The sequence below is a fragment of the Danaus plexippus genome, chromosome 5 (assembly GCF_018135715.1).
Source record: "Danaus plexippus chromosome 5, MEX_DaPlex, whole genome shotgun sequence".
In the NCBI taxonomy this organism is placed as follows: domain Eukaryota; kingdom Metazoa; phylum Arthropoda; class Insecta; order Lepidoptera; family Nymphalidae; genus Danaus; species Danaus plexippus.
Window position 1 is genome coordinate 2,400,305 of NC_083539.1, and position 12,834 is coordinate 2,413,138.

The 12,834-nt window shown below is 31.2% G+C and overlaps 1 protein-coding gene across 5 annotated transcripts in view; it reads right to left on the reverse strand.

Moving 5' to 3' along the window:
* The window catches only part of LOC116769295 (peripheral plasma membrane protein CASK), a 160,559-nt gene that overhangs the window by 117,787 nt on the left and 29,938 nt on the right, over positions 1 to 12,834 (reverse strand). Inside the window, exon 1 of one of the 5 annotated variants that reach the window (XM_061528006.1) lies at positions 4,100 to 4,241. The exons of 3 other annotated variants lie outside the window; for them this stretch is intronic. The gene's annotated coding sequence lies outside the window, so the exon portion shown is untranslated. Of the gene's footprint in view, positions 1 to 4,099; positions 4,242 to 12,834 lie in introns of those variants that run through there. One more of the 5 variants, XM_061528010.1, reaches the window with a different exon arrangement.

The following is a 12,834-nucleotide window of genomic DNA, read 5'->3' on the forward strand; positions in this document are numbered from 1 at the left end:
ACATAACTTATAATTCTTTTGTAACTAAAATAAGCTGTTCCTTTGTCCAATGATCCTTTAAAACTGAAGCTCGTAGTGACAAAAACAAGCTTTGGCCTTGTTGCAGAAGTAGGTCACAGATTTGCATCTCAAACAATTTTTTAATATCCCAATATCGCATATGAAACACCAATTGCTTGATATGTTTGAGAAAAATTAAAGGCCTTCCAAATAAATACGAGAAATGCGGGAGGGGACAAAATTCAATTATACAAAAACCAAAGAACTCCAAATTGTTAGCAACGCTGTGTGACTTTAATAAATAATGGAGAACGATTTATAAAAAATTCACAAGTTGGAGAGGTAAAACCGCGTTTAAGCTATCGGTAAGTCAATAAATAGAAATCCAGGGACTACAAAATCAAGATGGCAGAATAATAGCGCAGGTTAGGGGTTTGTTGTATCCCCAGGCACTTGACTAGACTGCGGTAAGTTTCACCTACGACCACGATCTATTAGTTCACTCCCATCCCTCAGGTACTCAATAACAAGTTACGTGGCTGAAACCAACAACAGCTTAGTATTAGCTTGCGACCTAAAAAGATATTTGAGAATCTCGTCTGAACAGGGAATATAAATCATAAGATTTAACATTCTCCGAAACCCTTTTAAACATCGACGTTTGTGAAAAAAAAATTAGCGACCTGAATTAAGTTCCTCTTTTGACAAAGAAAAATATTTTTTTGATCAGTTTTAATATACTATAACCAAGTGTAAAAAATTAACGGCCAATTTATACAACCCTTTGATAACAATTTTTTCTGTAAATGTGAAATCTACCAATACCATACATGGGTGCGTATATATATATGATCGCTAAATCAATTAGTGCTAAAAAACAGATCGGCTGAAGTCATTAAGCCTTGACCTAAATGTGGCTCATTAAATTTCACTGCTTCGCTCATGCCGATAGCTGAGCGACAATTAAAGGGAACCTTGCTAGTAATGGCGAAAATGGAACTGGCATTTTATTACCTTCATACTTTTCTTTACGAGCTTTTAAAACGTGAATGTCACACAAAACATGATACGACAAATGTTTTCAGTGTTATATTAGTAGCAGATGTTTGAATGTGGGTGTATAAATTCCATATTAAATAGCAATAACAGTAATCACACATCATGCAGGAATGTTCACTTATTTGGATATAAGTTCATACTCTTTTACAGTTTTAGAATCTACGGACTAGAAAAAAACAAAGATTTGACATCGACGTGTACATGGGTGGATTGTCTTTATTAAAATAGTGCCAGAACTCTAAAACAAATATTAAGGTACACAGGTCACTAACTGCTGCAGTCCAGATTGAGGTTAGTAGGTCATCAGTTTGGTGTCAGCTGTCATACAATGAGATAACTCTGCAGTATCCGGTGGTTTTGCATCAAGAGTTACTAAATTTCCTAATACCAAAAGCAAGTAAGAATATGAGACGCTAAAGATTGGCACTCAAAGAAAATACATTTTTTTTACTGTAGCCATATTGCCATATTGCCAACGAAGCAGCTGAGAGTGATAATGCAAATAAATCAACCCTGACTAGTAAAGTTCTGATTCGGGCCCGAGGTCCTAAAGTTGACGAAACCACAGTCAGTGATCTTTGAGGGTTAAATAAACAAACTCTAATGGAAACATAATACTATGAGGATGAAGAAAATCTCTATTCTCAGCCACAACACAAGTTACAATGCGGGTACGTTATTTTCTGTCCCTTATTTGTTTTTATCTTGAACGAAAAATAAGCCCCCATTTCGGATGAACATAAGAGAATATGCAGCTTTTCAGAAAAAAACGTTTTAAGCCAATATCCGAATTGTAAAAAGTTATATGAATTTTAAAAATTCTAATATAATAGAAAAAGAGGTGGTAAAATTAAATTGAAGACACAAAAACGATAAATTTCCATATAAAAACTTTAAAAGATTAGGAAAAATTTATGTTTTACTCAGCAATTATGTATTTTCATAGACGGGTAATAAATTCTCCTATTCAGTTTGTTTTCTTTAAAATCTCTAAAATCTAGTAAAACGAAACATCAAACATACGTACCCTATATAAGGTAAAATGGGTCACGGCCAAATTAAGGTAAACATCCTCATCCTCAGGCCTCTGTTGAAGGGTGACCTCGCAATCAAGAGTCAGTGTAAATATAATCGCTATATCAATATTTGTGCTTATGGAATATGTTTATACTATTTAATTAATAAGATTAGCTTATCATTTCTTCTTATGCCTCCACGACTGATAAGTAAGTGATAAGTTTTAAGTTTAGGTGCAGCAAGCAACTTTTTTTAAATAGATTACATTACAAATATCAAACTGATAAATATTTTTTTTATAATCCCATAATGTTACACAAATTCTCTAGCAACATTCAATCTTAATTTCAATAATATTATCTAATCTTCAATACTCAACGAAAGTTTGTTCAATAACAACCGTGAATATGTCGCAAACTAAGGATTTGAAATAAATTTCACCAACAAATATCAGAACCAATAATTTATATTAAACCAGAAGTAGTTTTCGAATCCGAGTTTTATATACTGATCGGACCCGCCGTTTCGCTGTGGCAAATAGTTCAAACGTTTGAGCGCATACCATTTTATATAGAAGTTCGAGTATTGTGTGCATTGAATTTTAGTAAAAGAAACCAGTGAAGTATTTAAAACGGACATTTTCAGTTTAAATTAAATATGAAAATTAGTTTTAAAAAAATATATAAAAAGAAAAATAAAAAATATATTCTTTAAAAGGAGTGATATATAAATTAAATTAGATTTATTTTTTTATAATCAAGATAAGAATTAGTTAGAATACTAAAAATAAAAAAAAAAACATAGCTATACTGTAATTAGTCTTCAGACTTTTTTTACTAATTTTCCGTATAGTAGCAAAAACTAAGGAAATAAAGGAAAGTACTTTAAGTAATTTTAAACCTCCAAAAAAGGGAAGAGATTCTCAATTCGACTGATTAGTCTTTTAAATATATATTTTTTAATGAACTCATCGAATACTTATTTTGTATATCAATAGGTTCCTTGTCAGGCGCTAGGCTGTCAACAAAATAGTTTTTACAAGTGAATTATGTGTTACTTTTGTATTTTAATTTGGCTGAAATCAGAAATTCATCATTACACCAAATATTCACACTTCTGTGATACAATTCATATAACTTAGTTTCGAAAATACAAAAAAAAAAACTTAATTTACTTTAATTTATAACAAAATAAAATAAAATGAACTATTTAAATAGTATACGGTAAAGAGATATCGTAATTTTTATGTTCTTTTTGTATTAATAAATATTATAGATAGATTGTAAAGAAAAATCCCTTTATTGTAACATATGCCAAAAAGACGAGGCACAAAAAAAAATTCTTTGGCATTAAAAGTAAAAAATGGATTTCACTTAGATCCTATCGAGTATTTATATATCTGACATAATCTTTAATTTGCAAACTGCAAACTGTATCAATGTAACAAAAGGAGATATGCCAAACTGAACATACAATGGAGTCGTATATGGAAAGATTAAGGCTGTTAACGGAGACTTAGCCGTGATCGCATTCTATATGTACAATGGAATCGGCAAAGACAGTTCTAAATGTCAAAAGCTTGCCAACTGGGTGAATTATTGCAAGAAGCAAGAATATTTTGGCTGAGTTTTATGTGCTATATAACATATAAATTGACGTTCAGGAACATTCCATGAGCAAATATATCCCATAAGCAGTTGGGGTTTCTATTATTATATATATTACTATGATAGACTTGACCATTAAATCGAAATGTTATAACTGCGATGTATCTGTGCATAACAAAGGATAGAAATTAAGGATTTTGCAAAAGCATAAAACGGGAAAGAAAACTGTCTAGTGACTGGTGACAGGTGATTGGCGCGCACATCAATCAATCTTTCCACCCCATAGACACATTGACCTCCAGACAACTCAGGTGTGAAATATAATATAACTAGGCTTTTCATTAACAACTGTTGACTGACGTTATACACAAATATTGTCAAAAAATATTGTTAAATTGGATAACTAAAAGACCGACCGGTCAATTCTGTTGCAAGTTCGTTTACAGCGTATTACTTACGCTGAGTTTTTAATTTTTGCACGTTTATGTGACACTGTATAGTCGGTGACTATGACGAGCGAGTGCGTGAATCAGCTCGCTGTTCGCGGAGTCGACTGACGATGGCCGGGTGCTTCGGAGGCTGCGCGAACCGTCCGCCCCCGCCATTCATACCGAGGCGTATCCCAACAGCCGGACTTTTAATGCGGTATACCCCCGAAATACGGGATATTTTTATTTATTTCTAATAAAAATATATACAATTTACGGATATATAATAAATGCTTCAGTTTCTTATTATGTCGGAATAAACGATTTTAAAATCATTTTATACTTATTACAAATAAAATTTTATACATTTTTCTACCAGCAATTTTGCTACCTTTTAAAAAGAAAAAGCAAAACGTACTTAAATTACATGTCAAATGGTTAAGACAACCTCATTATCTAGTAAAGTCAATAAAATACTTGAAACTTTACTCAGTATATACGCAGAGGTAGACATTACAGTAAAATATTCCCATTGGTAATAAGTCAATGAAGAAACGGCGTTTTGACAATTACGCAAGCATGAAAACGACAAGTAATACAGGTGGGACAAGAAAACAACTGCTACCAGTAGACCGTGAAAAATGATCTGACAGATGAACAGACTTCTCTAAAATATAAAAAGAATTAATGGCAAGAGAAAAGCACTTCGAAACTTTACGGTTGCGCGTTCATAAATCAATGTATACCCACCCACACAGAATCTTTATGTACCATGCAAATTTTGTTGATGCCGCAAGCTGAAGAAGTAGGCGGAGTGGAAATAATTTAATTTTGGGGTTGATCATCCGAGCGGCTGCTGGCAGAAGCCTAATTTATTTATAAATAAAACAATAAGAACGCTATTTGGATTTCGGTTGCATTAATAGGGGTGTCGATTTGAGAATTGCCTGTAAATTTTCTTGAGATGTACAGTAAGGAAGTTTATTTAGAATGGTATGTATTACTATTAATTTAATATTAATACATTATTGTTCCGATTTGAAGCCGATGCAATCATTCTTTCATTATTCCCTAGTTTTCAAAAACTTACAAAATTTTTCGAAGTTCAATAAAGATTTTACTCACCGCTGTCATCGTTTGCACCAACTTACCTTATTTGCTTTATAAAACCAGCAGCTTACCTGATATTGAAATAATATTATTAGATTATTATTATAAAATGAAACTCGAATATGGATCAAATAAATTCATGTAATGAACATATTAAAACCATACAAATTGATTTTTTATAAAAATTATTTCAAAAACTTTTAAAATAAAACTTCACTATAGCATTACGGAAACTTAGAGGTCGATTTATCGATAAATTTAATGTTAGAAGCGTTACAAGGTCAAAAGTTAAAAAGAATCTATGGAGGTCAGAGAATAAAGATCAAACCGCTTAAGGTTTCACAAAACACACCGGGGGTGTTGATTGAAAACTCTTTTGAAAGTTAGGTTTTTCAAACTTTAAGTGACTATTTTTTAAAATTGGGTCTTATGAAAATTATTGATATAGAAATATTTTTTTACAAGAACTTTCTTTCATACCAGAGTTTATAGACTGTCTTTTTTTGCATTATTAATGGGAAATTATCAAAACGAACAAAAAGGGTACCTTCATATTATCTTTCAAAATGTAAGTCGACCAAATTGTATATATATACATATATATATATATATATATATATATATATATATATATATACAATTTGGTTTTTAAAATATATATATAGATATATATATATATTTTAAATGGTTACAAAACATTACTCAAATATTTCGATTAATTTAAACAATTCTCCAACAAATCAGTCTTTATGGTCATAAGTGTCTATATTTTAAATAACGTGTGTGCTAGATTGCGTTTATCCAACCAATACTTGATAATTTTGGTTAGTAACAAAAATGATGGAATATTTATAGCCTTATTGAATAATATAATCAAAAAGATATTATACAATTAATTTCATTAAACTGTACGTAACAATTATTTATTTACAAATACCAAGTTTAAGTTTTATTTCAAACATAATTCTAGCCAAGCACGATCTGTATTTCCCATTACTTATCTTACAATTTTTTCTTTTGTTATTGAGAATTTTACAATGGATCTGAACAAAACTATCAATTTTACAATGGATCTGAACAAAACTATCATTTTTTTGCAACAATACACCAGATTTCACAATAATATTGTGTAATAGAAATAAATAAATAATGAAAGACGATAAAATATTTTATTATTTTAATTTCAAATACAGTGATATTCTTACGTTAATTAAAATATAATAGCAGTCGGGCAAAAATTTTTGTATGATATGCAAAAAAAAAAAAAACAAAAAAATTACCGATAAAAAAAAAGCACACACATTGACATTGAAATGAAAACTCGATTATTTCACAATGACAAATTAGAGGTATGAAAGAATCGTTGAGACCAGTATAACACTCACTGCATACCATTAATGTTTCGGATAGAGTTACATTTATTGTAGATCGTACCAACATTACATAAAAAAATATATGTATTGATGAATTAACAATAAATTGATTTTAAGTAAGAAATATTAATAGCTAAGAAATTTTTTAATCGGAGATTAAGCTGGACACTTATTACAATTTAACTTTACTTTTTTACGAAAAATAAAACTACCGTAAATTCCGTATAAAAATACCTAAATTTAAAACATTAACCATATTAAAGTTTAGTACCTCGTCCATTTAAATCGACACATTACGGTTATCTCCAATTTCAAGCAAAAAAACAAAATTCGTCAACACTGTAAACAGTTAAAATATTATTCATTGCATGTGATTAAGCTTCGTGATTTACCTTTTACCTCCACGGGGTGTAAAATAAAATGTCCGCCGTTAAAGCTAGACGTTGCCATAATGTTATTTAATAACATTATTAAGACGTGATAAACACTTGTAAAGGACAATATTAATAATAAAATAATGCCTTTTTAACACTTATTGGTTTATGAATGGCTTTAAATGATTAAGCGAAGTTTTGAAGTTATTATGTCAAAATCAACAGCTAGTTGCAAATCAGGGCCGAAATTCACAATCATTCAATGAAAACGTCGACATTGGAATGATATTAAACAATTCCAGTGTGAATGAAGCCATAGCATAGAAAAAATACTTACACACTCACGTTCTACACGAACCGTAAACCTAAACATACATGATATTCTGAAAAGATATTTTATTCTATTCCTAGAACAATCGTCAACCTGATATGATATTGGATTTATAAAGTAACTTTCACCTACTTGTTCGTGATAAGAGATATAATTTCGTTTGATAAGTCAGAAGAGAGTATTTAACAAAAAGTTAATAAAGTGTGCAGACAAAACTTAATTTAGTAAGAGTATCTAAATGAAAACATGAAATTATTAAACTTTTCGATTTAAGTTTTATTTAATTTTCGTTAGAATGTAACTTTGTCGAACGTGATAGAATAAAAATAAAATTTATTTCAACAATTTTGAATGAATCTTTTTTGTTATCTTTTTATTTTTGTATCTTTCAGAAAAATCGTATAAAACTGTTATTTAAAAGAATTTCATACATTACGCAGTTATAAAATATTTACAATTATACAATTACAATACAATTTAGTCAATCATTTCCAAATCACTTAGATTATAAAACCTTATTTTCCCAAACCATTTAACCTTCACGTCAGCTGCATTTAAAAGTGCTGTCATTGTGCTAAGTAGGGAGAAACAAAGAAAGATTAAGTCTTATTACAGAGTTGACGTCACCAAATTTTTTGGACTGTAAAATTAAACACGGACAAAGCGATATCTTAATTGTTAATCTTTATTTCAGAATATTAACAACAAAGATAGAAGATAAAATAAACAACAAAGATATATTAGCTCAGTTATATATGTACTAATTATTATTATTGTATGTTTTACAATATTACTATATGTAATAAAGTCTCAATATTCAAACAATCGATATGCTACTTATAAAATACAAATTATTTATAGTAACTAATCTTAAGTGTTGAATGAAGACCTTTGTAACAAACTTGGCAGATTCACATTAAAAAGAGAACGTGTCTAAACTCAAATTCATTAAACGGGCTTGTAGGCTTCATATTAATAATTCCACGTCGAGATCAACCCAAAGATTTAACGAACGGGGGTCTCCAAGGTCAATTTCGTATAAATTACAATCCATGTACCTAGTCAGTGAATTTAGTAACCCAATTAAAATCTGCACAAATAACCAGAAAACCTGACCGTACATAACTAGATTCTGATAAACTTGGAACATCCCCGAATTTGAACTAATTTATTCATAGCTCGATTCCAGAACAGAATACTAATTCGACCCTGAACTAAAAACGCTGACGGCAAAAAAGAATAAAAATTAGGCCGATTTATAATCTAGTTAACGGATAGCTCAACAAATGAACTGCAAAAAATATTCTTGCAGATAAACTTAACATTGCTCTCTCATTTAATAATATATAAGGATTAAAGTATTCTTAATATTTTATATTAAAAATTTATTAATCAAAATCCAATAACCAACGTCGCGGTTTCATTAAGACTATGTTTCATATGAATTTTAGCTGTCCTTTCGATATACGAGGGGTGATCAATAAGTAATGATAATCAATATGAAACAAAACTATTAGATAAAAAAAAGTATTTTATTTTTCAACATAGTCTCTTAACAAGTTAATACATTTAGTGTATCTTTTTTCTAAGCCCATGATTCCCTTAGAAAAAAATTATTTGTCTTGACCCTCCAAAAATGCCTCTACTGCGGCCATCACTTCACTATTGTCCTCAAATTTGTTGCCCCGGAGATGTTCTTTGAGCCGAAGAAAGAGGTAGAAGTCACTGGGAGCTAGATCTGGCGAATAGGGAGGGTGTTCGAGCAGTTCGAACCCCATTTCTTCAATGGCAGCCATCGCAACTGCGGCTTTGTGAGCCGGGGCGTTGTCTTGGTGAAACAGCACTCTAGCGCGCAGTTTACCGCGTCTTTTTGACTTAATAGCCTCTCGCAATCTTCTTATTTGGTCTGCGTAGTAAGAGCCTGTTATAGTGGCCCCCTTTTCCAAATATTCCACCATAATAATTCCTTCTGCATCCCAGAAAACAGACGCCATAACCTTTCCCGCTGAACTTGACACTTTGAATTTCTTCGGCGTTGGTGAGGAAGCTCGTTTCCAAGTCATTGATTGTTGTTTGGTTTCGGGATCAAAGTGGTGGATCCAGGTCTCGTCCATGGTCACAAAATGCGACAAAAAATTTTCCTTATCGGCCTGGAACTTTTGAAGATTCACCCTCGAAATGTCGACTCGTTTCTTTTTTTGCTCGTCGGTTAACATTCTCGGCACCCAACGTGCAGAGACCTTTTTCATATGCATTTCGTTGACAATGATTTTTTGAACGCTGCCATAGGAGATCCCTGTGACCTCAGCTACATGCCTTACGGTCACCCTTCGATCGGCCAACACGATATCTTCCACTTTTTTTACGTTTTCTCCAGTAAGGGACGTGGAAGGGCGTCCTTCGCGATGTTCATCTTCAGTGGAGGTTCTGCCCAGCTTAAATTCCTTTGCCCAGCATGCGACTGTGGAATATGGAGGAGCAGACTCCCCCAATGTTTCCTCGAAGTCGCTGTGTATGTCTTTGGTAGACATTTTTTTCAGGCAGAGGTACTTGATGACAGCTCTTATTTCATTTTTCTCCATTTTGATGTTTTCTCTTCGACAGTTCGTATTCAAATGAATGTATCTTCCGGTAATGGTGTCCTATTTATACAATTTTTTGAAGCTGAACTAGTGGATAAATAAGCAAGCAGAAAAAAAATAATTTGGGGTTTTGTGCGTTCTAGAAATACTCGATTATCATTACTTATTGATCACCCCTCGTAATATAAGCGTAGAGCTGTTGTTGTCGAATTATATTCAATATTTTTTTGGAAGTTTCTAAAAGTATTTGCTCAATAGAATGCAGATCAGTATTGCAACGGTATGGTGACGGAACAATATTGAACAGCAGTTGGTACATGTAAACATGTTTACAAGTCTTTGTAGCTTAGGTTGACAGGGTTTAAAATTTGCTCTGGATATTAAAAGGAAATGAAATATTGACCTACAAGCATTCACTTAAAAATGTATGATTCTTGTAATTTTGAACGCGATAATTATATTTTATTTCATAATTATGATATCAGAATCATTAATGGAACACGTATCTTACGTGCATGAGTGAAAGGTAAGATAATAAAAACATCGGCCGCCTTAACGTAATGGATACTTCGAGTAATCGAATGCCATTCCTGATATCGGCTCCGTTTGAAAAAGTCATTACTCTCAATGGAGATCATGAATTTCTTAGTTAACTGAAGCGGATATCCGTGTAAGGGGTTTCAATTTATAATTTTATCGTAGGGAATACATATACTTAAATTTATAAATCAATACAGAAAATCTTAAAGATTAATTAAATTTTCTTGAATATGTTACTGTATACAATACATTATAACAATTCAATGTTTTATGCAAATATTTGCTTTGTAACACATCCCGACGACCTTTAAGTAAGTATAAACTCTGTAATGCAGTAGGTATATTAATGTTTTTCTTATTTATTAATTATTATTTTTTCATGTTCTCTTCGCAGCTAATCCATAAATTTAACGTGATTAATGATTCGAATACAATTTTATGGCAGGTATGTAATATAGCAGAAATTTTTACTACAATTCAAAACAATGTCCCGACTACTGACCAAGTATAAATTGAAATAACGTCCATTCTCACTTGATTCTGATCCAACTAATCTTCGCCAGTAATATTTCAACCTGGATGCAACTACAACAGTCGCATTATACTGCTGGATTAAAATTAAAATATATCAAGCTTTCCAACAAATCATCTTTTTACAAGCACCCCTTGTTAGAAAAATGAATACTTTTCTATTATAACTGAGCTATTAATTACAAGTTGAATGGAGAATAGACCCTGTCTGGCATTGTTCATTTATTATGTTATACCTATAGCTGTAATTAAAACTTAATGAATACTACATAACATATCATTGTCACTTTAAATCTGTTCAATGTATAGAAAATGCATAGAACATTATGACTGACGAGAAACATTTCCTACATCAAATATAAAAAGATCATACCCGTAACAGAGACTTGACCTACATTTTGGCACCGTAAAGACAAACATTGCATAGCCACTTTGCTCGTACTTGAATCTACTTAACTATAAGGAATGCATTAGCAACCGTACATTTTAAAAATATTTTTTACATTACCAAATGAAAAAATACTTCGGTTGGACGTTAGAAAAATTTTTGTCATCATCTTTCATTTAGACTTGACGGAATGGTTTAATTACCACACTATAGAGAGGCTAAAATAGAATCGAATTGTTTTTAACTGGTTTCTATGTATGTGAAAAAATATTATGTTGTCGTATTTAAATATTTACGTTTTTATTCTTATTAGTTAAGATTTAACAAATATTGACAAAGTGTAGATACTTAAATTTGTAGAAAAATTTTAGTATCATCACCGGGTATGTTAAATATATTCAAAAAAGATAGTAGATTTGTGAGGTTTTTAAGTCGGATGTTGCGGCCTAATCCAGTTGTACTGCTGTAGCTGTGTGGACGATTGGGATTTATGAAGAAGCAATAGGATTACAGCACAACTGTTCTCTTTGACTAGCTTAAGTAATTTTAGCTAAAATCGTGATAAACAGAGTTCGTTTTCAGGAGTGTTGGGATGTTGGTCATGAACCATCAAAAATTTGAACGTTTTTAAAATAAAAATCCGGACGCAAACAAAAACCACCAATTTTACAGTTCTGTTTGCAGAAACTTAATTTAGGTTCGCAGGTTATTATTGTCACTAAACGAAGAAAACAGACACATATGTCACTGCTAAAGCTTTTTGATAATTTATCAGCACCAATTCTTAACTTTATATATCTAGGCACTGCGACTCGCTGTTGCTGTTTCTAAGCTAGTAGTTGAGTAAACAATATACAACCAGTCTTATTCCCAGTTTTGAAATATGACCAAGCGTAACTTAGGTTCAGTCAAGTTTGCGATGACTTCATAACTCCATTTCTTTGTTTTATGTTTCGCCGTTATTTCGATGATGACGATATAAATTTACTAGGTCTGTAACATACCTTGTGACATGCACAATTTTATTTAACTTTATTATAATATTGACTGTATCGATCCTACGATAAATTATTCATCGAACAGCCTTTAATGAATATGTAAATTCTGTTTAAAAAATATAATAATTTAATCTAATTTCTATGTTTCACAGTAATACAATATTTGAAAACAACAAAAACAGCCTATAACATTTTATATACAAACAAAATACAATATAAATTTACATTTTAAAGTGTAGTGTATTTATCCGATTTCGTTAAAAGCCCTACATAGGCAGGAACATTTTAGCCGCTCAACGTTACCGGTCTGGAAAATACAACTAATCTGAATATTTATTTCATCTATTCATGACAAAATTTAATCAATATACACTAACATCTCAATATATAAAAATTTACTTTATTATTTGAAATTATTGTGACAAATATTTATCATGTTCCATTTTATATATTTTACTAGAAATATCTATTATCGTAACATTTCTCGCAGAAAAAC